Source organism: Phascolarctos cinereus, unplaced genomic scaffold, assembly GCF_003287225.1.
Source record: "Phascolarctos cinereus isolate Bilbo 61053 unplaced genomic scaffold, phaCin_HiC Scaffold_4;HRSCAF=312, whole genome shotgun sequence".
Lineage (NCBI taxonomy): Eukaryota > Metazoa > Chordata > Mammalia > Diprotodontia > Phascolarctidae > Phascolarctos > Phascolarctos cinereus.
In genome coordinates, this window is record NW_027555847.1 from 483,087,071 (window position 1) to 483,111,592 (window position 24,522).

The window sequence follows — 24,522 nt, forward strand, 5'->3', positions numbered from 1 at the left end:
TTTCTCTTCTTTTGAGTTTTGTTTCCTCTTTCTGATGGTTCCCCCTATTGGTCCTAATTTTTACTTACAACTTCACTAATGTGAAAATATGTTTAATAGGAATGTAAATGTATAACCTATATCAGATTGTGCGCTGTCTTAAGAAGGGTGGGGGGGGAGGAAAGGGAAGAAAAATTTTAAACTTAAAAGCATATGGAAATGATTGTTGATAAATCGAAATAAATTAAAAATAAATTAATTCTTTAAAAATTAAAATTTGGCAAGTGGAAGCTAATGGCATCACAAAACATCAAAAAACAATAAAAAAAAGTAAAAATAATAAAAAAAAGAAGAAAATGTGAATATCTCATAGGAAAAACAAATGTCCTGGAAAATAAATTGAGAAGAGGCACCACTTCACATATATCAGTTTGCCTAATATTACAGAAAATATTTGAGGGAATGTGGGAAAATTTAGATGCTAATGCACTGTTGGTGGAGTTGTAAACTGATTCAAACATTTTGGAAAACAATCTGGATCTATGCCCAAAGGGCTATAAAACCATGCATACCCTTTTAAGTTCAGCTCAAGTGCCATCTTTTGCACAAAGTCTTTTCTCATCCTTCCAGCCATTAGAAGCTTCACCTCTAAGGTTACCTTATACAATATCTACTTTGTATATATCTCATATATGTATACTATATTGGTACACATTATTTCTCCCATTAGAATTTTAATGCCTTGAAAGCAAGAAATGTTTTAAATTTTTGTAAAATATATACCTAGCACTTAGCACAATATCATGCACATAGGAAACAGTTAATACATCTTTTTGATTGATGTCATTGTCATTATTATTTTTGAGTCTAAGGACTTCACCTTCAATAACTTTCTGTTTGACACTATTTTCAATAAAACAATTTTTTATATTACTGTCAGCTAGGTTGTTGCAGGTGCAGATTTAGAGTCAGTTTACTTGATGTTGCAATGTGGATATTTTACCAGGTTTCTAGATGGAACTATATTAATCAGGGGAAGCCAGAAATTTCCCCAAAATATACCTAGGCCCTATATACCTTGAGAATCATTAGAGTTACTCAGGTAAATTCATGACTGAGCTAAAATAAATAACCCAGTGGATAAAGCTGTGGGAAACAATAAAAAATTTATACTGTATAATCGCAAAGTTCCCTTTTAGCTTTAAATCCTATGAGAAAACAATACCTAAATGTGTGTTGAAAATAAACTAACAAAAATCCTATTCCATTTTTATAGAGATTAGCTATCTTAATTATGCCTTATCACCAGAAAGCATTCAATCTACCCAAAGCAAATTGTTAAAGCCAGTTTATAAATAATATGACCTAAAGAGATAGAAGACAAAGATTTTTTTTTTTTGCTTATCAGACAATAGTAGCTTATAGATGCCACTTCACTGTACTCTTCAGTATCACATTTTTCTTAAGATTTTCCCAGAAACAGAAAAAATAAAATCACACAAAACTTGAGATTTGAAACAAAAAGAGAGAGAGGTTGAGTAAAATGGCTTTCTTCCTGTTTTTCATATATTTTCCAGGAAAAGAAAATAAGCTGAATGATTTCCTCAAATGGTAAATGACTCTGCATCAAATATTTTGCTGCCTGGTTATTATATTATATTATATTATACTACATATGTTATATTATATTATATTATATTATATTATATTATATATTTTATTAATTATTTATATTATATTATATTATATTATATTATATTATATTATATTATATTATATTATATTATATTATATTTATTATATTATATTATATTATATATTATAGTAATATATAAAGACATTTAAGAAAACTAAATTATCAAAGTACATAGAGGCACCATAACCTTGGAAGGAACTAACATGAGAATAATAGTGCTGGTGTATCCTGAATGAGAAATATCTCTTTGATATTAGTAATCTCTCTGTCTTTCTCTTTGTCTGTCTCTGTGTCTCTTTGTCTCTCTGTCTGTCTCTCTCCTCTCCTTATTTTCTTCTTCCTCTTCCTTCTTTTGCTCTCATTCTCCCTCCCTCCTTTCTGCCTCAACCTCCTCTTTCTCTATCCATAATCATGTTTGTGGGTTTGCATATATGTTTACATCTTGTCTGCCTGAACTACTGCAGGTATATATGAAATTAGATTCTCTACCTTATAAAACATCTGTTCATTCTAGCTACCTATAGAAAATGCATTCATTTAAAACTCCTTCAAGTTAAATAAAACGTTCAAAACCAATTTAAAGAAACAAGAAACTGTGTCCCCATTTCTAGCTTCTGCAACCCCCACCAACTAAAAAAAGTGATAAAAACCTGTGACTTGTTCCTTCTTCCAACTTGCTAAAATCTAAAAGGTAAAATAATAATAATAATATAATAATAATAATAATAATAATAATAATAAATTAATTAAAACATCTTTAAAATATATCTTTTAAAGCCAGGACTTAGGCTACTTTCCCCTCTCCCCCATGAACTTTCCACTAAAAAGGCAGAAGAATGCTAAATTTAAAAGGAGGAGAAATTTCAGGAAAACTTAACCAAAGTAAGATTTTTTCCCCTCTTTTTATACTATGCCACTTTAAGAGGAATATGGTGAAAATACTATTAGGTAGGGGGATAGCAAGATTGAGTATATTTTGCATAGTAAGAAAAATGATTATTAATAACCAATGATTTGAGGAGATTCAGATTTCCCCCTTTCTCTATTTTCCTCATCTCAAGACCTCAGTCTCTGAAGGTTGAGCTAAACGTCCCCTCTATCAGATACCACTCAGGTGGGGAAGCCACTGTGCTCTTCTCAGGTTTGGGTGGGGATAAATTCTTTGAATAAATTGCCCAAGCCTGGGGGTAACTTAGAAATAAATAACATAATCAAAGTTAATTTGAATATGTTTAGTCCCTTATTGTAATATTTACTTTCCCATTAATTGTTAACCAATAAGAGTTGGTTGCCACCTTTGGGAACATCCCTTTCTTCAAATGGGTATATAAGCCCTAGGCCTGCCACCATGATCATCTTTTGCCTAAGAGAGAAATGGCCAAATGATTATTTTTTTATTAAAATACTGGCATTATTAATAAAATGATTAAATTACCTAGAAACATCTCTTGAACCTTTTTAAATGTCACAATAGGCTTGATCTGATTTTTTGGAGGTAGATATTAATCAATGATATCATGGGATAAAGAATATGTAGTGAATTGTATAATACTGAAGAATGTTCTTGACATTATTCATTCATAGTAGGAAAAATGAATAGGTTTCCTAACCAAGTCACCCTTGGGGATAACAGACAATATTCAATTGATGAGAGTCTGAAGGAGAAAACTTAATTTGCACTGAATAATAAATGTTGGACAAGAGTCATCAAATCATTTGCCACCTCCCCCATTCTTCCGAGAGACTACAGGATGTTTTTTTTCCTTTGTTGTTTGCCATGGACTTGAGTAAGGTATATCACATATTCCTTTCTTTCCTCTGTTTCCCCCCTGTCCTTTCTAATATACCCTCCCATCCTTCAGTGTACTGCCACAAGGTACATAGTTGTACCTAACTGTTGAATCCATTTATGACATTGAAAATGGTCAATATTCATGCTATAGACTATTTGCATTTTATTTAATCATTACTAAATTTTGGGAATCAGAATAGGATTTAGATGAGGATAAGGACTGGATCTCTGATGTGTCAGGGAATTTCTAGGTGAAGAAACTGCCTTCACCAAGGCAGGGCTGCACTCTGTTTGGAATGGAGAATCACTAAGGCACTGAAAGGATAAATGACTTGACTGAGGATCACGCAGCTGGTATTTCCCAGAGGCTGGACTTGAGCCCAGATCTTTCTGGCTCTGAGGACAGAGTTCCATGCATATTTCATGCTCCCTCTCAATAACTGTAAGAGTTGCATATATCAATGTAATACATTTTACTAACATAGTCAAGGTTGAATCTGAGAGGATATGGAGCCATAGGATCATGAGGTGACTGGCCCATAGATACAGAGTTAGAAGGGAATTCAAAGGACATCTAATCTATGCTCTCATTTTATAGGTAAGGAAACTTGAGATGCCCAATGATTGTTACTTGTGCAAGGTCACACATTTCTTATACATATTGTATTGGAATTCTACTGAATAAATTCATACATGTGTATTTCAAGTTATTGTATACCTTATTATTTCCATACACAAATGTAAAATCTGTACCTAATAATGTCCTTTAAGTATATATACACTTATATGCATATTTAATACTGATATATCCTTATATACTTATATGTAAGTATATAGCTACTTAATATACTTAAGTATAATAAGAATACATACACAATATTATATAATATGGTTGTCATATAAGTATATATATACACATATGTAATCAAAAGGGAACTTACATGATTAAATTAGTAATCATGTGAAATTTTCAAAAAATATAGACTTGCCTTTATGTTAAACATGAACAATGAAAACAATTTCTTGCCTTTCCTGGTTTGTATTAACTTGTACAGATCCCATTACCACCTTTCAAATGGATTTCCTAATGGATAGCATCATATAAATAGATAGATATAGATAGGTATAGATACAGATATGTATATAGATAGATATATACACACACATACTTGTGTGTGTGTGTATACACATACCCATACTTACATCTATATCTATCTTTAATCTAGATAGAGATAGATATATGCACATATGTACAGGTAGCATACAGTGTGTGTATGTATGTGTGTGTGTGTCTATGTTTGAATTATGTATATAAAAAGTTTTTGGCCTGAATTGAGTTGTTAACTTCCCAATTCAGGGATTCCTTTTGATTTCATGTATTGCTACTTATCTTGTTCCTTCATCAGAATTTGAGAAGAAGAATAAAGTATCATTCTAGGGAATGTTATGCTTATTTCAGTGGCTACTGTGCAGTGAAAGGCTATATAAACAGCAGGGGAAAAGTGCTGCTTTTCTAGTCAGAGGTTTTAATTTTAAATCTTGGCACTACTATTTACTCCATGGGTGACCTTTGGCAATATAGTTACCTTTTCGACCTTTAATTTCCTCACTCTATATTGGGAAAAAATAAACATACACACACACACACACATATACAGATATTTAAGAAAAAGTACATACATATATATGTGTGTGTATATATATATGTGTGTGTGTGTGCACATATATATGTGTGTACACACACACACACACACACACACACACACATATATATATATATATTCACATATATTTAAGTCCTGTCATTTCTACCTTTGTAGTATATCTCATATATCCCCTTCTCTCCTATGGCAGTGCTATATCTCTGGTGTAGGTCTCATCACCTCACACCTTGCCTATTGCAAGAGCCTTCTGGTTGGTCTCCCTGCCTCATGTTTCTTCTAATAAACTCCAATGACTCCTTATGTCTAGTATAAAATAGAAAATCTTTTGTTTAATTTTTAAAACATTTCAAAAGTTCTTTCTTACCTATCTAGTCTTCTTACGCTATATTATCCTTCAGGTACTTTTTGATCCATCGACACTAGCCTTCTGACTGTTCCTCCCATAAGACATTCCATCTACTAAATGAGCATTTTTATTGGCTTAGGAGAGAAGGGGATATATGAGATATACTACACCATACCTGAAACTCTCTTCTTACTCATGTTCACCTTCTGGGTCCCCTTGGTATACTTCAAGTTTCAACTAAAGTCTCACCTTCTACAGAAGTCTTTCTCAGATTTCCTTAACCTTAGCACCCTCTCTCTAATATAAACCCAATTTTATCGGTATTTATTTTATTTGTACAGAGTTGTTTGCATGTTTTCTTCCACACATTAGACTTTATATCCCAAGAACGTTGTTCAGTACTTGCATTTTCTGCCCCACTTGGTTTCAACTACATAGAACAAAGATGCCCTTCCCAGAATAAACTCATCATTTCTAAACTCACCACCATACAGTTAGCTCTAGTACTGATTGACTTCCCTTAGCCTCCTCTCCCCTCTGATTGGAAGGTTGTAGGGTGGCATACCAAAGTCCTTCTAATGCCACCCTTTATAGAAAGCAGTAACTGGATTCAGCTCATGAGGGGATTGAACAAAATATCATCCTATATTTTCTTCCTAGTGATTTAATATTTCCCCAATTACGTGCAAAAACAATTTTTAATATTAATTTTTCTAAAACTTTGAGCTCTAAATTCTATCCCTTCCTCCTTCCTGCACCCATTGAGAAGACAAACAATTTTATACAGGTTATACATGTGCAATGTTGAAAAACACATTTGCATGTTAACTATGTTTAAAAAAAAACCACCACAGACCAAAAAAAAAACCAAGTAAAATAAGGAAAGTAAAGAAAAATGTGCTTCAATCTGTATTCTGACTCATCAGTTCTTCCTCTGGAAATAGATAACATTTCTTATCCTAAGTCCTTCAGAATAGTCTGGGATCATTGTATTGCTGAAAATGGCTTAGTCATCCATAGTTGATCATCATACAATATTGCTGTTACCGTGTACAATGATTTCCTGGGTCTTCTCATTTCACTTTGCAGTAGTCCAGGTAAGTCTTTCCAGGTTTTCCTGAGAGTATCTTGCTTGTCATTTCTTATAGCACAATAGTATTTCATCACAATCATGTACAACTTGTTCAGCCATTCCCCGATGATGAACATCCCTTCAATTTCCAAAGCTTGGCTACCATTAAAAGCACTGCCATAAATTAAATATTTTTGTACATATAGGTCCTTTTCCTTTTTTAAAAATCTCTTTGGGATACATAGTAGTCATCAAGGGGTAAGCATGGTTTTATAGCCCTTTGAATATAATTCCAAATTTCTCTACAGAATTGTTAAATAAGTATGCAACTTCAATAATAGTGCATTAGTGTCTAAATTTTCCACACATTATTTTATTTATTATTTTCCTTTTCAGTCACATTAGTCAATTTAATAGGTGTGGTGTCAGGTCAGAGTTGTTTTAATTAGCATTCTTTAATAAATAGTAATTTAGAGCATTTTTGTATGATTATGTATAGCTTTGACTACTTTTACTGAAAACTGCCTGTTGATATCTTTTGATCATCTATCAGTTGAGAAATGGTTCTTACTTTTTTATAAATTTGACTCAGTTCTCTATATAGTTGAGAAATGAGGTCTTTAACAGAGAAACTTGACATGAAAGTTTTTTTTCACAGTTATGATTACTAACAGTGCATTCCCTCCATCCTATTCCCTCATCTCCACCCCCTCTTTATTCTGTTCTCTCTGTCCATCCTCAAAACCGTTTTACTTCTTTTGCCTACCCCAATCCATCCTCCCTTGTATCACTGCCCTCCCCTTCTCTCATTCCCTTCCCTTCCTGCTTTCTTGTACAGTAAGATAGATTTCTATACCCAACTGAGGATGAACGTTATTCCCTCTTTGAGCTAATTCTGAGAAGCTCAAGGTCCACACACTTTCTCCCACCTTTCTCATCTTCTCATCCACTAAAATCTTTTTCCCACCTCATTTATGTGCAATACTTTTATCACATTTTACTATTCCCTTTCCCCTTCTCCCACTGCATTCCTCTTTCTCACACCTTAATTTTATTTTTAGACAATCACCCTATCATATAGAACTCACATCTATGCCTTCTCTCTCTGTATGTATACTCTTTCTAACTGCCTGAATAATGAGATTTTTTAGGAATGACAATTATTATTTTCCCATGCATAAATGTGAACAGTTTAACTGTATAAAAACCCTTATGATTTCTCTTTTTTGTTTATCATTTTGTGCTTCTCATGAGTTTTGCATTTGAAAGTCAGATTTTCCCATCAACTATGATCTTTTCACCAGGGATGCTTGAAAGTGTTCTATTTCATTGAATGTCTATTTTCCCCCCTGAAGGATTATACTCAGTTCTGTTAGGTAGCTAATTTATGGTTGCAATTCTTGTTCTTTTGCCCTCTGCAATATCATGTTCCAAAAACTTTTATCTTTTAATATAGAAACTGTTTAATCTTGTGTTATTCTGACTGCGGCTCCATGATATTGGAATTGATTCTTTCTGGCTGCTTACAATAATTTCTCCTTGACTAGGGAGCTCTGGAATTTGGCTATAATATTTCTGTGAGTTTTCACTTTGTGATCTCTTAGGAGGTGATCAGTGGATTCTTTCAATTTCTATTTTGCTCTCTAGTTCTAGAATATCAGGACAGTTTTCCTTGATAATTTCTTGAAAGATGATGTCCAGGCTCCTTTCTTGATCATGGCTTTCAGTTATCTCTCCTGCATCTATTTTCCAGATTAGCTATTTTTCCAATGAGATATTTCACATTTCATTCCACCTTTTTTGTTCTTTTTATTTTGTTTTATTGTTCCTTGATGTCTCATGGAGTCATTAGCTTCCATTAACCCAATTCTAATTTTTAAGGAATTATTTTCTTCAGTGAGATTTTTACCTCCTTTTTCCATTTGGTGAATTCTACTTTGTAAGGAGTTGTTTTCTTCAGTGAAGTTTTTGTACCTCTTTTTTTTTCATTTGGCCAGTTTTACTTTTCAAGGCATTCCTTTCTTCATCAGATCTTTATACCCCCTTTACTACTTGGCCTATCTTTCTGTAAGGTGCTATTTTCTTCAATATTTTTGTGCCTTCTTTACTAAGCTATTGACTTTTTGTTTCATGATTTTCTTGCATCACTCTCATTCATTTTCCTCTACCTCTCTTACTTGATTTTAAAAATCCTTTTTGAGCTCTTCAGTGGTCTGAGACCAAATCATATATATATTTTTTTCTTTGAGACTTTGGATTTCACACTTTTAACTTATCTTCTTCTGAGTGTGTGTTTTGATTGTTCTTGTCATCATAGTAACTTTCTAAGTCAGATTTTTTTTTCTGCTGTTTGCTGATTTTCCCAGACTATTTCTTGACTTTTAACTCCATGTTAAAGTAAGACTCTGCTTCTGGAGTGGAGGACACACTTTCCAAAGCTTCAGATTTTTTGTTCATATGTTTTCAGACTTAATTCTGGGTGTCTGTGTGCTTTCAGTTTTTCCAAGGTGGTATGATCTAAGTAGAGGAGTGTTTACTACTCTCCTGGACTGTGAGTGACTACAAGAACTCTTTTCCAACCTGGAACTGTGATCAGGGTCCCTGCTCCCTACAGCAGCAATCTCTACTATGTCAGTATTCTCTTACCTTGGAACTACCATCCAAGACTAAGACTAGGAACCAAGTATGTGCAATCCCAATGCCAGCAAAGGGAGCTCTGTAATCTCCTTCTGATCAGTTATTTGACTGCCTTACCATCTGTGGCTTAGGTCTGGAAGCAGCACTTCCTCTGCTGTTTCAGTCACTCTTAAGGCCTGTTCCTGGTTTTCCAGGGCCTGGTCTGTGCTGAAGCAGTTTATATTAGACTGCACTACACCCTCACCCCAGTGTGTCAGACCTTCTTGCTGCCCATCTAAGTTGGTTTGGACTGGAAAATTGTTTCACTCCATGCTTTTATGGGTCCTGAGTCTCCAGAATTTGTTTTTGGGCATTGTTGAAATTTATTTGGAGAAAAAAAATAGGGAGAGCTCAGGTGAGTCCCTGCTTTGTCTTCATCAACTTGGCTCCCCACCCCCACTTAGAAGATGACATCTTAAAAATGTTCATTTTTTGTGGGGGCAGAGCCAAAATGGCAGAGTGAAAGCAGGGACTCCCTTGAGCTCTCCCTCGAGCCCCTCCAAATACCTGTAAAAAATTATTCTAAACAAATTCTAGAGAAGCAGAACCTGCAAAAAGACAGCGAAAAAAAATTCCAGCCCAAGAAAACCTGGATGGTTGATAGGAAAGGTCTGTTGCACTGGCCCAGGTGAGGAACACAGATCAGCATGGGCCACACCGGTAAAGACAGGGCCAGAGAAAACACTGGGCAGGCCTTAGGAGACTTAATAATGGGCAGCTGTGGCAGTTTCCAGACTTCTCAACCCACAAATGCCAAAGACAACTTAGGTCAGTTTTGGACCTGTGTGAAAGAGAAGCAGGGTCCAGTCACGGCCTTAGAGCAGTCCCAGGGCTGTGGCCACAGTAGCAGTGGCTGTTACTTGAACTCTTGGCCCACAGATTGTGGGAGGATCGAGCAGCTGATCAGAAGGGGATTGCAAGGATCTCTTTGCTGATACTAAGGCATTACTCATGTTTGCATCTGGGTCACAGTACTGGGATGAGGAAGAGTGCTGGTGAGGTGGAGCTTGTGGCAGCAGTAGAGAGGGAATTCTCCTCACAGTTCCAAGGCAGGAAAAAGTGTTTTTTTGGTTACTCATAGACCAGAGCAGGAAAGGAGTAAACACCTCTCCTTTGATCATACCACCTTAGAAGAACTGAAAATTTACAAATCCCTAGAAATATCTCTGAAAACAGCTACACAAAATCCCTGAAGCTTGAGACAGTATACCCTCCACACTGGAAACAAGGAGCTAAAAAGTCAAGTAATTGGCTGGGAAAATGAGCAAACAGCAGAAAAATTATTCAGACTATAGAATCTTATTTTGGTGACAAAGAAGATCAAAACATACAACCAGAAGAAAACAATAAACTCAAGGCACCTACATCCACAGCCTCCAAGAAAAATATGAATTGGTCCCAGGCCATAGAAGAGCTCAAAAAGGATTTTGAGAAACAAGTAAGAGAAGTAGAGGAAAAATTTGGAAGAGAAATGAGAGCGATGCAAGAAAGTCATGAAAACTAGTCAACAGCTTACTAAAGGAGACCCAAAAAGATACTGAAGAAAATAACACCTTAAAAATAGCCTAATCCAAATGGCAAAAGAGGTCCAAAAAGTCAGTGAGGAGAAGAATGCCTTCAAAAGCAGAATTGGTGAATGGAAAGGGAGTTTCAAAAGCTCACTGAAGAAAAAAATTCCTTAAAAATTAGAATGGAGAAAAATGGAAGCTAATGACTCCATGAGAAATCAAGAAATTATGAAAACAAAACCAAAAGAATAAATAAAAATAGAAGACAATGTGAAATAGCTCATTGGAAAAACAACTGACCTGGAAAATAGATCCAGGAGAGATAATTTAAAACTTATTGGACTATTTGAAAGCCATGATCAAAAGAAGAGGCTAGACATCATCTTTCAATAAATTATTACGGAAAACTGCCCTGGTATTCTAGAACCAGAGGGTAAAATAGAAATTGAAAGAATCCACTGATCACCTCCTAAAAGAGATTCCAAAAGGAAAACTTCCAGGAATATTATACGCAAATTCCAGAGTTCCCAGGTCAAGGAGAAAATAGTGCAAGCAGCCAAAAAGAAACAATTAAAGTATTGTGGAAACACAATCAGGATAACACAAGATTTAGTACCTTCAACATTAAGGGATCAGAGGGCTTGAAATATGATATTCCAGAAGTCAAAGGAGTTAGGTTTAAAACCAAGAATCACCTACCCAAAAAAACTGAGTATAATTCTTCAGGGGGAAAAAAATGGGTATACAGTGAAATAGAGGACTTTCCAGAATTTTTGATGAAAAGACCAGAGCTGAATAGAAAATCTGACTTTCAAATACAAGACTCAAGAGAAGCATGAAAAGGTAAACAGGAAAAAGAAATCATAAGGGACTTATTAAAGTTGAACTGCTTACATACCTATGTGGAAAAATGATATTTGAAACTCATGAGACCTTCACTACACACACACACACACACACACACACATACACACATATATACAAACACACACATACAGAGGGCACAGGGTGAGTTGAAGATGAAGGGGTGATATCTAAAAAGTAAACTTAAGGGCTGAGAGAGGATTATACTGGAAGATGGAGAAAGAGAAAGGTAGAATGAGGTAAATTATATCACATAAAAGAGACTAGAAAAAAGTTTTTACAATGAAGGGGAGTAAGAGAGAGGTGAGAGGGAATGAGTAAACCTTACTCCCATCATATTTGGCTTAAAGAGGCAATAACATACATACTCAATTGGGTTTTTAAATCTACCTTACCCTACAGGAAAAGAGCGGGGAAAGGGATAAGAGTGGGGGAAGATAGAAGGGAGGGTAAATTGCAGGAGGGGGTAATCAGAAGCAAACACTTTTGGGAAGGGACAGGGTCAAAGGAGAGAATAGAAAAATGGGGAGGTCGGATAGGATGGAGGGAAATATAGTTAGTCTTTTACAATATGACTATTATGGAAGTGTTTTGCATGACTACACATATATAACTATCAAATTGCTTGCCTTCTCGATGAGAGTGGGTGGGAGGGAGGAAGGAAGAGAATTTGAACTCAAAGTTTTAAAATTGTTTTTACATGCAACTGGAAAATAAGTAATACAGGCAAAGGGTATAGAAATCTACCCTGCCCTACAGGAAAATAGAAGGGGAAGGGGATAAAAGAAGGGGAGGGATGATAGAAGGGAGGGTATATTGGGGGTAGGGGTATTCAGAATGCATGCGGTCTTGAGGAGGGGAGATATTGGGGGGGAATTTGGAACTCAAAATCTTGTAGAAGTGAATGTTGAAGACTAAAAATAAATAAATGAATTTTTAAAAAATAATCTTTTCATTCCAAATCCATTCTATGATTGTTTCCATGGTCTTTATTGCAAGGTCCAACTCAGGAACCCCTTTGGAGCTTTCTCTTATTCTCAAATTTCAAATACCACTTTGCCACAACTTTTCTTTATACTAGTCTCATTGGCCATGGTTTTATAATTATTTGTAATTTGTCTTCCTCCTATTAGATTATAGTAAATATTTTGACAGGGGTTCCATATAATATTTATATTTGTTCCTCCTCCTAAAAAATCACTGATCATATCATCTGAAATTTATTAAGTATTTGCTATATTTTACATTTCATTGAATTGAAATAGGTTAATTTTGTTTGGAGACAGAATGATGGGAATAAGAGTAGAAAAAAATAGAAGCTGAAATCTCCAAAGCACTGCAAAGACCTGTTCGTGACATTGTTTCAATTTGCAGGATGGAGAATAAGGTTTGAACAAATTGTGCTTTGGCTTCAGCAGTGAACTAACAAAAATCCCTAAACATGACAGCCTGTAGTTAGTTTTCAGCTTACACCCCAGCAGTAGAGCTATTTTTTTAATTATTGTTTTATTCTGTAAGTATTTTAAAATTTATTAATTCCTTTCTCCAGTCTGGGAATCAGCATTTCAAAACTATCTTATTATGTTAAAAAATATATTTATAATGTTCCAAAGTTGGAAAAAGGCTTGGTGCCTTTAAGAAAAATAGCAAATATTATGTTGAGAAAAATCAGCTATAAAAACCTTAGGAAATGCTAAGGTAGATTAATTTTTCATTTTTCACATGTGCATTAGTGGTGAATTTCAAATAGGATGAGTAGATAACTAAGGACCTGATTGTCTAGTATGACTAAGATAAACTTTGATACTGATTGGAAGGTTATTTCAGCTGTATATTTATATAGCTTCCATGTTTTCCTCAGTGTAGTTTTGAAATGTGAAGCAAAGATGATACAGAAAAATGGCAAAGAAACCCATGCTGAGCTGTTCTGCCCAGAGAAGAAAAGGAAACCTTGCCTAACAAGTTGCACTAAGCTGCTACGATATCTTCTTGAACTAACAGATAATGACAAGTAGGTATAGTCCCTAGCCGACTGAGGAATAAGTTCTGATGCATTCTAAAGAAAGATGAAGAAGGGTTGAAAACAAATTATGATTTAGGAATATGCAAAAGAGAGAAACATTTACAGAGAATTAATATATGATACAATAGCATCCACTCCTTCAGTCCTTACCTAGTAATATTTAAACCAAATGTTCTCTTGTGAGTTGGGAATACACATCCAGTTATTATTTATAGCTCCCTGTATATGGAACCCCTTAGAGCATGTATCATAAAGAATGGATGTTTGAAAGGCACAAAACCTATATAGCATTTTAAAGGGGGAAAAGTGAACATTTCTACTACTGGTTCAGTTGCAAAATTAATTAATCATACTTTTTACTTATGCATAGCAGGCTTTTAATAGCAGTTCAGCTTGAGGAAACTTTGTTTTTATTTGCTAATTGCCCTTTGTTTTTTATCAAAAGAATTATAGTTTAAAAGGACTACAACTACTAGAATACATCCCATTGTGAGTACATATTTAGTACTTACTACATGAAATGGTATTATAAATTATCTTTTCTTGACCATTTCTAACTCTGTAACTTTGTAAAGCAATAACAATAGTAGTTTATGTATGTTCAGTGCTTAATGATTCTTGTGGTGCTTTATGGAACATTCATGTGCCCTTTGAAAGAAATATGCTAAGTCTGGGTCCCCAGTAGCTCAATCATGTTTAATCCATCAATACTGAATGCTTAACCTTTTTGTCTCCAAGCTGACTGCCAAATGACACTTCCATGACAAACTTCATAGATTAAAGGCATTCCTATTGTACAGAGCATACGTAGCAGGTCCTGCCATGCTCCGATCATTTCCAAATTTGGGGGTGGAGGAGGCCAGGGTTAGTAATCTAACCAATTCTGCCTTTAGGTTATTTATACTATCAACATCAGATAAATATACTATCATCATAAGATAAACTTTGATCCTGATCCCAACCTCCAAATCACAATCGCTATTCCTACCTTTTCTGAAAATAAAATGTCAGGGAATTGAAATAGCTTCAGCTCCTTGATAGCTTTAAGCATAAAAGGAAAGACTACTTCTCAGAGGTATTGTAAAGAAGACTCATGCTTTAATTAGGGATTGAATGGCTACTGAGATGTCTTCCAACTCTAACATCCAATAATTAGGATAAAATATAATTTCAGAAAAAGAAGAACCTCAGAGATGGAAAGTAACTTGATCACAGAGGCCAATATGTATCTAGAGAGGACTATCCTCTCTAGCATGTCTGATTAATAGCTATTTAGGTTCTGCTTAATGATGTCCAGTAACAATGAATACTCTACAACAACATACTGTACTCTTCATTTTTTTCCCTAATCAATTCAATCTCATTAAATAAAGCACATTGTTTTAACCTGTTGGGACACTTTCAGTTGCTGACTCTGTCATAGCTATCCTTTCTGACACAAAAACCAAGCGCAAGGGACTATAGAAATCCACTAAAACTATCCTTCAAGTTGGTGCCAACTTGATTAATAACTTTTTTTTGGGTCTGGCTATTCGCCAGTTCCAAATACACAAAATGTTTTATTATTTAACATACACTTATCCATCCCCTTCCCCAACTTATCCTCAAAAAAGTAAAACACAAGACTGTCAAAAGATTTACTGGAATTCAGGGACGTGTTTTATTTATATAATTCTCTTGAACTAACACTCTTAAAGGGATAGAGACTAGACCTGTGATTTTATTGATATAAGGAACTCCTTGGTAAGAAATTTCATCTGCAATGCAGGTCAGTATCTTCTCTTAAACTTGAAATCTTAGACAGCCCCAAAGACTAAATAAAGAGTAAGCAACTTGCCAACATTCACATAGCTAGAGTATGTAACAGGTAAGATATGAATGTAGATCTGCCTGGCTTTAAGCACACCTCTCTAGTAATTGGATTATATTTTAAATTTTATATTAATAACATTAATAAGGTTAATTGCATTAACCTTATGTTAATAAGTTCAATAGTAATCTTATGAAAGACAATGATGTTATTTTTGTATAATTTGTTGCTGAGGAAGCCCTGATGGCTCATTGATCACCAGAAGCCTTGTTAATGTTCACACACTAGCCCTTCAATATTAATTGAACACGTCATTTATTCTTCATCTAATTCCATGTGGGCACTGCCTCCAGTGAAAGTGAGCATAAACTATCTAGATCTCACCCTGTATGACTTAGCCTGTGTCCTGAAAATAAACCTCTACAAAGAACCTACTCAATGTACAAGAACCAATTCTTTAAGTCTCTGACTATTTTGTTTTCTATTGCTTTCACTATATACTTTGCTAACTACATATTTACTAGATAATATCATTTATACCACTATTTCATTAAAATGTATATATGTATATATATATACGTGTGTGTATGTGTGAATATACATATATATGTATATGTATACGTGTGTGTGTTTGGTAACATAGCGTGTAATGGTTGTTAGTTATCTCTTCTATTTGGTCATTTATAATTTTGATTCTTCAAAGAATGGAGCATTCCACAATCTTCAGCCATATTATATCACCAGTATAATATTGGTGTTAGAAAAATGGGCTTTTATTTTAGCTAAAGGCTTGGGATCAAAGTGTTATACTATTTTCAATATATTCTATTTCTATTTTCTATATTCTATTCTTTTTTTCCTATCTTTTATGTCTGTCCAAGTTATGTATTCATTGGCATGTCATAATCTAGACAGTCGGCCTTCTTTATCCACTTTTTTTTGCTGTGTGGATTAAAGCACTGAAAATTCTCTGAATGGTGGATCCCATTATATTGGTTCTGTGGTGTACAAGAGCTTCATAAAGTCAGCTCAATATGCTATGGAAACAGGAGAAGCTGGAAGATTTTATCAACCAGAGAAATCCCTCTTACTTTGGGACTGTATGTAGCATATCCTCCAAGACATGGGATGAAATTTTTGAAAAGTACATACCGCTTTGTTTTAAAATTTATTTGATATCCCCAATTGACTACTGAGCAAATAATTATAAGTATCCAAAAGTAGTAAATAGTCAATCCCCTATTATATTTCAGGCACTGTGCGGTGATACAAAGAAATACAAAAGACAGTCTCTGTCCTCAAGGAGCTCACAGTCTAATGAAGGAGACAATTTACAAACAAATATGTGCAGAGAAAGCTATATACAGAATAAATAGGAAATAATCAACAGAGGGAAGAGAATAGAATTAAGAGGAGTTGGGAAAGACTTCTGGTAAAAGATGACCTTTTAGTTGAGACTTAAAAGAAGAGGGAAAGCAGTAGGCAGAGATGAGGGGGTAGTGCATGGATGATAGATAAAATGCCTGGAAGAGAAGGATAGAATTTCTTACTTGAGGAAGAGCAAGGAGATCACTGGATTAAAGCGTACATAAAGAGTGAGGTCTGTAAGAAGACCACAAAGGTAGGGAAAGCTATATTATAAAAGAGTTTGAATGCTAAACAGATGACTTTGTATTTGCCCCTGGAGATGATAGTGAGACACTGGAGATCATTGAGTATGAGTGTGATATGATGGGAATTGTGCCTTAAGAAAATTCACATTGGCAGCTGAATGGGGAATGAGATGGTGCATTTGGGAGATTTCAAGATAATAGGTATGAACATCTTTGGGTTTGGCTGGGTTGGGGTGGAAAGTTAAGTCATAGGGAATGAGTAGGTTGAGGAACTGGGAAATTAAGATATTTGAAAGAGTATCAATATGTATATTGAAGTCCCCTAATATGAGGTAGGAGTTGGGAGAATAGAAAGATTTTGAGCCATGTTGACAGAATACAAGTAACCTGGAGCAGACATGCCAATCTCGTGGTTCACTGGCCTGCTCAATGAGTGCCGCTTGAATCAGATTAAAACGTAATTGGGAAATGTCTGACAAAATACATTTTAAAAATATAATATGACATAAAGTTAATTTGTGTTTTCTATGTTGATATACAGCCAACAGGATCTCTTTCCACATCCTGGAGGTCTCTAGACAACAGCTACCAGGTTTTCAATTGGTAGTAAATGTGAATTGTGTGGAACTCAAAGGAGGAGATTATTGAGTGATGGTGGTAGGGGGAGAAACTGGACATGGTAAAGGGGAGGAAGGAGAATTTCAACTCTCCCAACTTAACCAGTGAGTCAAGGGGAATATTTGAAAAGTATCTAAGTGGCACAATGGAAAGGGTGTAAGACTTGGAGCCAGGAAGACCTGAGTTCAAATCCAGCCTCAGACACTTACTAGTTGTATGACCCTAAGAAAGTTACTTAACTTCTGTTTGCTTTGCTGACCTCATCTATAAAATTGGGATAATAATGGCACTTCCCTGGCAGAATTGCTATGCGGACAAAACGAGATCAACAAATGAACACTATTATTTCATCTTCTCTGCATCTTTCAGCCAAGTGTGTGATTGTATTGATGTGGTCTACTCTAGAAAATGATTTGTGAAAACCACACCCTATCCATATTTTCATGAATTATGCCTTCTATATATTTATGATCAGCCTCATGAAGATTTTATGGAGATGAGAAAGTAAGCAGCTGGGCTAGTAGTTATTAATGTCCTCTTGATCACCTTGTTTTGTTAATAAGACATTGTAATCATAAAAACAATCTCACTATATTTCTTCTTTTGGATAGCTTGAGAATCAATCCCTCAATGCTTTTTTTAATTATATAACTTCTGACATACACCCATGCATACACCCGTAGACACATACACATACTACACACACACACACACACACACACACACACACACACACACATATCTACCTATCATCTATCTATCTATCTTCTATTGATATCATCCACATTTATCTCTACCACTACTTCAATATTTATGGGTCTAATGATTTTCTCAGACTGAAGCATTTCTTTATGCCTATGAATAACAAACTCTATAGACCTTAGTTGGTGGTTCTAAAGAGGTGTTATGTATATAAAATTCATATACAAATGTCCATCCTCAGGTTTATAATGCAGTGATGAACCTCTTTGGCTAATATTTATTAATCAACTATTAGGTTCCCAGAATTATGCTAGGTATTGGTGATAGAAATACAAAAATTAAGTAACCCCTATATTCTATTGGGGGGAAATAACAGGTACACAATAAGTATACACACACACACACACACACACATACATATATACATATAATACAAGGCAAATTTGTTAGGAGAAAGGAACTAGCAGTTGGATTGTTTGGGGAAAGTTGCATATAGAAAGATGTGATGCCATTATTAGCAAAATAGGTAGATATAGAAGATGAAAAAATTTTGAGAGGAATATAATTAATTATCTTTTTGCATGTTATATTTATAATGCCTATAAGCCATCCAGGTGGCAAGGGCTGGCAGACAGCTGCTAATATAGGATTGATTTCAGGAGAGAACTAATAGCTGGAAAAAACAGATTTGGGAATTCACTGCATAAAAGTAGCAGTTGATCTCAAGACTTAGCAAAGGTATTTACCAGCGCCATGGAGAATCTCCTTTGCAGATTTCCAAGGAAAATTGAATTCCCTATGGACAGCAGAGTCCTTCAGATCCTTCTTTTTGTAGACACTTTTGTGCTTAATGCATTAAGCTTCTAAATATTCAAGTGCCTCCTCAATAACAGACTCAATAGGATAATTGGATAAGAATGACTTAGCAAATTATATTTGAAAAATCAGAAGGATAAAGAGTATGAATTGCCAAGATTATAATATGTAATTGGATGGGCAGCCAAGTGATTTAGTCAGTTAGTACAGGGGATAGTAGACTATGGCCCATGGGTCAAATCCAGCCCACTGTCTATTTTGGGGCTAAGAATGTTTTTTTTTCTTTTTTATATATTTATTTGCAATAAAAGTTTATTTAAAATATACAAATTATTATTAGCTCATGGGCTGTACAAAAGGCGGTGGATGAGATTTAGTGTTTGGGCCATTGTTTGTTGACCCTGAAATTAGACCTTTATCTTGGAAAGACATTGTAGTTATTCAGTGAAGTAGGTCCAGAGTTTGACAGGAATATGCTAACAGGCTTGATTGCATTTGGAAAATTGCATACTAATTGTGATTGGATTTAGTGAGTAAAAGGGTGACATAGTTAAACCTACTTTTTTCGAAAATTCCTTTAAAAACTGAGTGGAGGATGAATTGGAGTGGAAAGAGACAGGAGGTAGGGAGACCAATGAAGTGCTTATTACAATTATACAGATAAGAGGGGCTCAGGGCCTTAAATGATAATTGACTATAGGGGTAATGAGAAGAGGATGTATACAACATATGTTCTGAAATTAGACATGGAAAGTTTTGGCAATAAATTGGATGTGTGAGGTGAGTGCGAATGTGAATCAAAAAATGACACTTGAATACCAAACCTGCTTGACTGGGAAGACGTTGAAGGATTAAAGGAGTAGAGGAAAAATGGAAGGTTTGGGGAAATGGTAAAGAATTCTCTATGAGGAATGTAGAGTTTGAAATGCCTTTAGGACTCCATTTTGAGATTTCTAATAGGGAGTTGATCACATACCATAGTTAAAAAGATAAATTAGAGTTGGAAATATAGATCTACAAATCATCTGTATAGAGATGATAGCTGAACTCTCTATTGCTCCTGAAACAAATATAAAACCTAATTTTTGACATTTAAAATTCTTACCCATCTGTCCCAACTCTATATTTCCAGTCCTATTATACTTTAAATTATGACTCATCTTTGATTACTGAATACAAATCTTCTCAGTGAATTTTCTACTGCAATGTGAAGTATGAATAATAATAGGAATAATTTTTGTTCACATTTCATAAAGGGAATCCGAAGTCACTTCACAAATAGGGTTCCTATAATGATTTGAGCAATAATGGCATTATTAGAAAATATATAGTCTCCTGGGGTGACTATCTTGGTAGAAGTTGTATTTGGATTGGGCCTTGAGGATGGGTAGATTTTCAACAATTGGAAACACAATGAAAGGGCATTCTTGATTAAGAGTGTAACTGGCACAATGCATAAAGTTGGGAAGGTAAGTTTAAAGAATAACAAATGTTGAATCTCCTAATTTGATATGAGCATGTGATAAGATTGAGGGAGAATCAGTAGTTCCCAAAATCATAGAAATATAATATCTGAAGTAACCTCAGTGGACGTCTAGTCTCACCCAGATATGAAAAGACGTAAAACCCACTATAATATATATGACACTGAATTATTCAGCCTCTTCTGAAAGACTTCAAGACATAAAGTAAGGGGGTATCTATCTAATTATAGATAGCCCATTCCACTTTTGAATAGCTCTAATTGTTTAGGAAGTGTTTTTTTCTTGCCATCATGCCTGAAATTTTCCTTTTTGTAATTGCTACTAGTTGTGCCTGGTTATGTCTTTTACAAACTTTAGCCTCAAAATAGACCTGTGAAGTAGTCACCCATTTTACAGATAAGAAAACTGACAATCAGAGAAGTTAAGTAACGTCCATGGTGACACAGCAAGTATTGTATCAAAGATAGGATTTCAACTTAGAACTTCCTGACACAGCCCAGTAGTCTATCCTCTGCACACAATTTGGGACAGAAATATATAAACATAAGTGTTTAACTAGATTTATGAGGAAAGACATGGGGGGTACTGACTGTCTGCTAAACAATGGTAGAAGTATTCATTACAGCTAGTATATGATGCTTCCACATATTTTAGGATATTATTTTTTTAAAAGCAAAATTTCTACTGCCCTCTATTCTTTAAGAGTCCTTGATCTTTTCTTAGAAACTTGAGGATTTTTTTTTAAATTCCCTATACACAAATGCTAAATGAATTACTCCACTGAATCCTCTATCAACCTTGTCTCATTTCTAGGGAGAAAACTCTAAGACTGAGTACTTGTCTGGTGGCTAACAACCAAATAAATTTCAAAGCAGATGGAGAGCAAAATTCACCTCTGTTCCATAGTGCATTATATACTCATCCTGTGAATTCCATTAATGCATTCGATTTGATGACTTCTCATTGCATTATTTCTCTTAAAAAAACTGTAGGTTGAATTTGTTTTTATTCTGAGTCTGTTGAGGTTTCGTGTTGCTTGAATATTTTCATGTTTTAGTTTGAACTCTTCTCCAGCTATTTCAGAGATGGTATAGATCTTTTTAAAATGGCCAAACCCAGGCATTAACAAAACATTGAATAGCAATGAGTCTCACTTACATATGCCTATCTAATGATCCCACTTATATTCAGTAAGATAGGCCTTATAACATTAACTTATGTAAGTCTATGCACAATGTTTCACACTTACGTTTTCATGAATAATACATTTTATCTACCCTACTTTGCAAAATGTTATAGATGTATTTCCTGGTGACAGACATAATGAACACTAGATAATTTATTATAGAATAAATATATCAAATGAGAATGTTAATTCATGGTAAAGGGAAACATAGAAAGAGTAGGATAGTGATACAGAGAGAGAGAGAGAGAGAGAGAGAAAGAGAGATTTTTGAATACTTATATCTTCCTATAGTAGACATTCAATATCAAATTTCTCCTTTACAATTCAGATTTAATGACATTATTTGGCCTAGAAGCCAAAAAAGTAAAGCCAAGAATCAAATTAGGCCATGAGATAGAGATGGACCACTACCGATTTAATGGAAGTTATATCATAGACATGTCACTTATAATCTTAGTGTGATAGACAACTCTTCAAAGATCAGCCACATTATATATGAGTGAATAGAATTTTCCATATGAGAATTTCCCTACTCTAATGAAATTTTAGGTCCAGACATCCCTACATATCCACCAAAAAAAAGTCAGCACATAGTTATCACTAATATTATTATTATTATTATTGTACCACATTTGGAGTATCATGTTCTATACTGTAATGTACTGGGGATCAGAGGGAGACAACATTTTAAGTGATGCTAACATGATGAAGCACATTCAGGGGAAGACAATGAGGATGATGAAGAGAATCAATACTATGCCATTGGTTGAAAAAATGGGGTAATGCTTAGGTTGAAGAAGAGGAGATTATGGGATTCAGCATAGCTGTCTTCAAATATCTGAAAGTCTACCATGTGGAAATTTTGATGACAAAAGCAAATGATGAAAAGGAATATGTGACTAACGGACTGAGTTGGATACACAGGGAAATCACTGGCCAACTCATATTTTAAAAAACCAATACATAATATGAAAAAAGAAAAATTAACTTGAATACAAAAACAGACTACTAACCTATAAGACTTAAGGGCAAAAGTTCATAATAAGCTAACCATAGTACTCTATGTAAAGGCCAACACAAGGGTTATTGTTATGTTTTAGCTAGACTGGGGGCAAGAAGAAGTTACAAGAAGAGAGAAACCTGTTTTCTGGCATCTCTGAACCTAGAGGTCTAGGACATGTAAGCAAATAAGTGTCTGCGGCAAGATTTGAACTTATATCTTTGTGACACCACGCTCTTGGCTTTTTAAACTATGTGACCTCACTGCCTCTAGGTTTGCTTGCTTTATGATGGTCCCCTTCCTTCAAGACTAATCTATTTTTTTTAGGCAGTTGGGGTTAAGTGACTTGCCCAGGGTCACACAGCTAGCAAGTATCAAGTGTTTGGTTGGAGGTCAGATTTGAACTCAGGTCCCCCTGATTTCAGGGCCAGTCCTCTATCCACTGTGCCACCTAGCTGCCCCAAGACTAATCTTTTTTTCAACAAGGTCGTTAGATTAATTGATCTTAGAGATGCTGCAGACATCATATATCTGAATGCCAGCAATTTATTTGACAGATTTTCATGAGAACCTTATGGACAAAATGGAATAATAAAGTGCTACCTGAAGATCCCAGATTTAGAGCTACAATGGATCACCTTAGAGGCTGTAAGTCTAACCTCTCATTTTACAGATGAGAAAATTGAGGCTCAGAGAGCTTGAGTGACTTGCCCAGCATTATACAGGTATTAAGTGTATGAGGTAGGATTTGAACTCATGTCTTCCTGTCACAATGCCCATTCTTTAGCCACTGCACTGCCCTAGGTATGAGAATGAATGGTTTTAGCAACAAGGGGTGTCTTAGTGGTCTTAACAAATGGCTTTATCTTCCATTGCTTATGAGGATGGATAAAAGTACAACAGAAAGTAATGGAACACATTTCAGGTATGGGAAACAAAGTCTCAGGGGAGAGAGATATATGTTCTGATGTCAAACAACTACATTTTGGCAGTAGCTTCAAGTGATTGAAGGAGAGTACTATGAGACAAAGTTAGTGATTGAAAGTAAGCAGTAGGTAATGAATTGCTAACAGGTCTTCAAGTCAGCCTAATCTGAAATTAAGAAGTCCTGCCTCTGACAACATACCAATTCTGTAGGTTGAGCAGGTCCCTTCACTTTTTTCCCCTAACAACTCTCTAAGGTTAGGAGTTACAGGAAGTTTATGATATGAGATGGTGAAAGAAGTTTTCACTCCAGGAAATTTTCCCACTAATGAAATCACAGATCTCGACAATTAGAGATTATTAAAGCATGCATAGTGCAGTGGAAAATGCATTGGTTCCAAAGTCTGGGGGCTGAAGTTCAAATTCTGCTTGTGAGGACTATTGTTACTGTGATCTTGTGTAATCATTGAACCTTCCTTGGCCTTTCTGTCTTTTCATTTTCCTTCAATGGCCCTAGCTATGCTTGATTTCCATACCAGATGCATCATGCCTCTTATCACCTGAAATATCATTATAATGCAAATTATCTTTGAAACAGCACCTTTTCAGTTCTTTCAGCCTCCCCTCCCCTATGATTGGAGGGCTGGGGGTTGAGTAACTAAATAAATATAAATAAATGGAGGCTCAGAACTTTTGAGGGAACTTTTCATTTTCCACAATCAACTCTGTTTGACTTCCACTGAAGCAGT

General features: G+C 35.1%; 1 protein-coding gene across 1 annotated transcript in view; it reads right to left on the reverse strand.

The window, feature by feature from the left end:
* SNTG1 (syntrophin gamma 1) overlaps positions 1–24,522 on the reverse strand; it is a 489,887-nt gene that overhangs the window by 205,272 nt on the left and 260,093 nt on the right.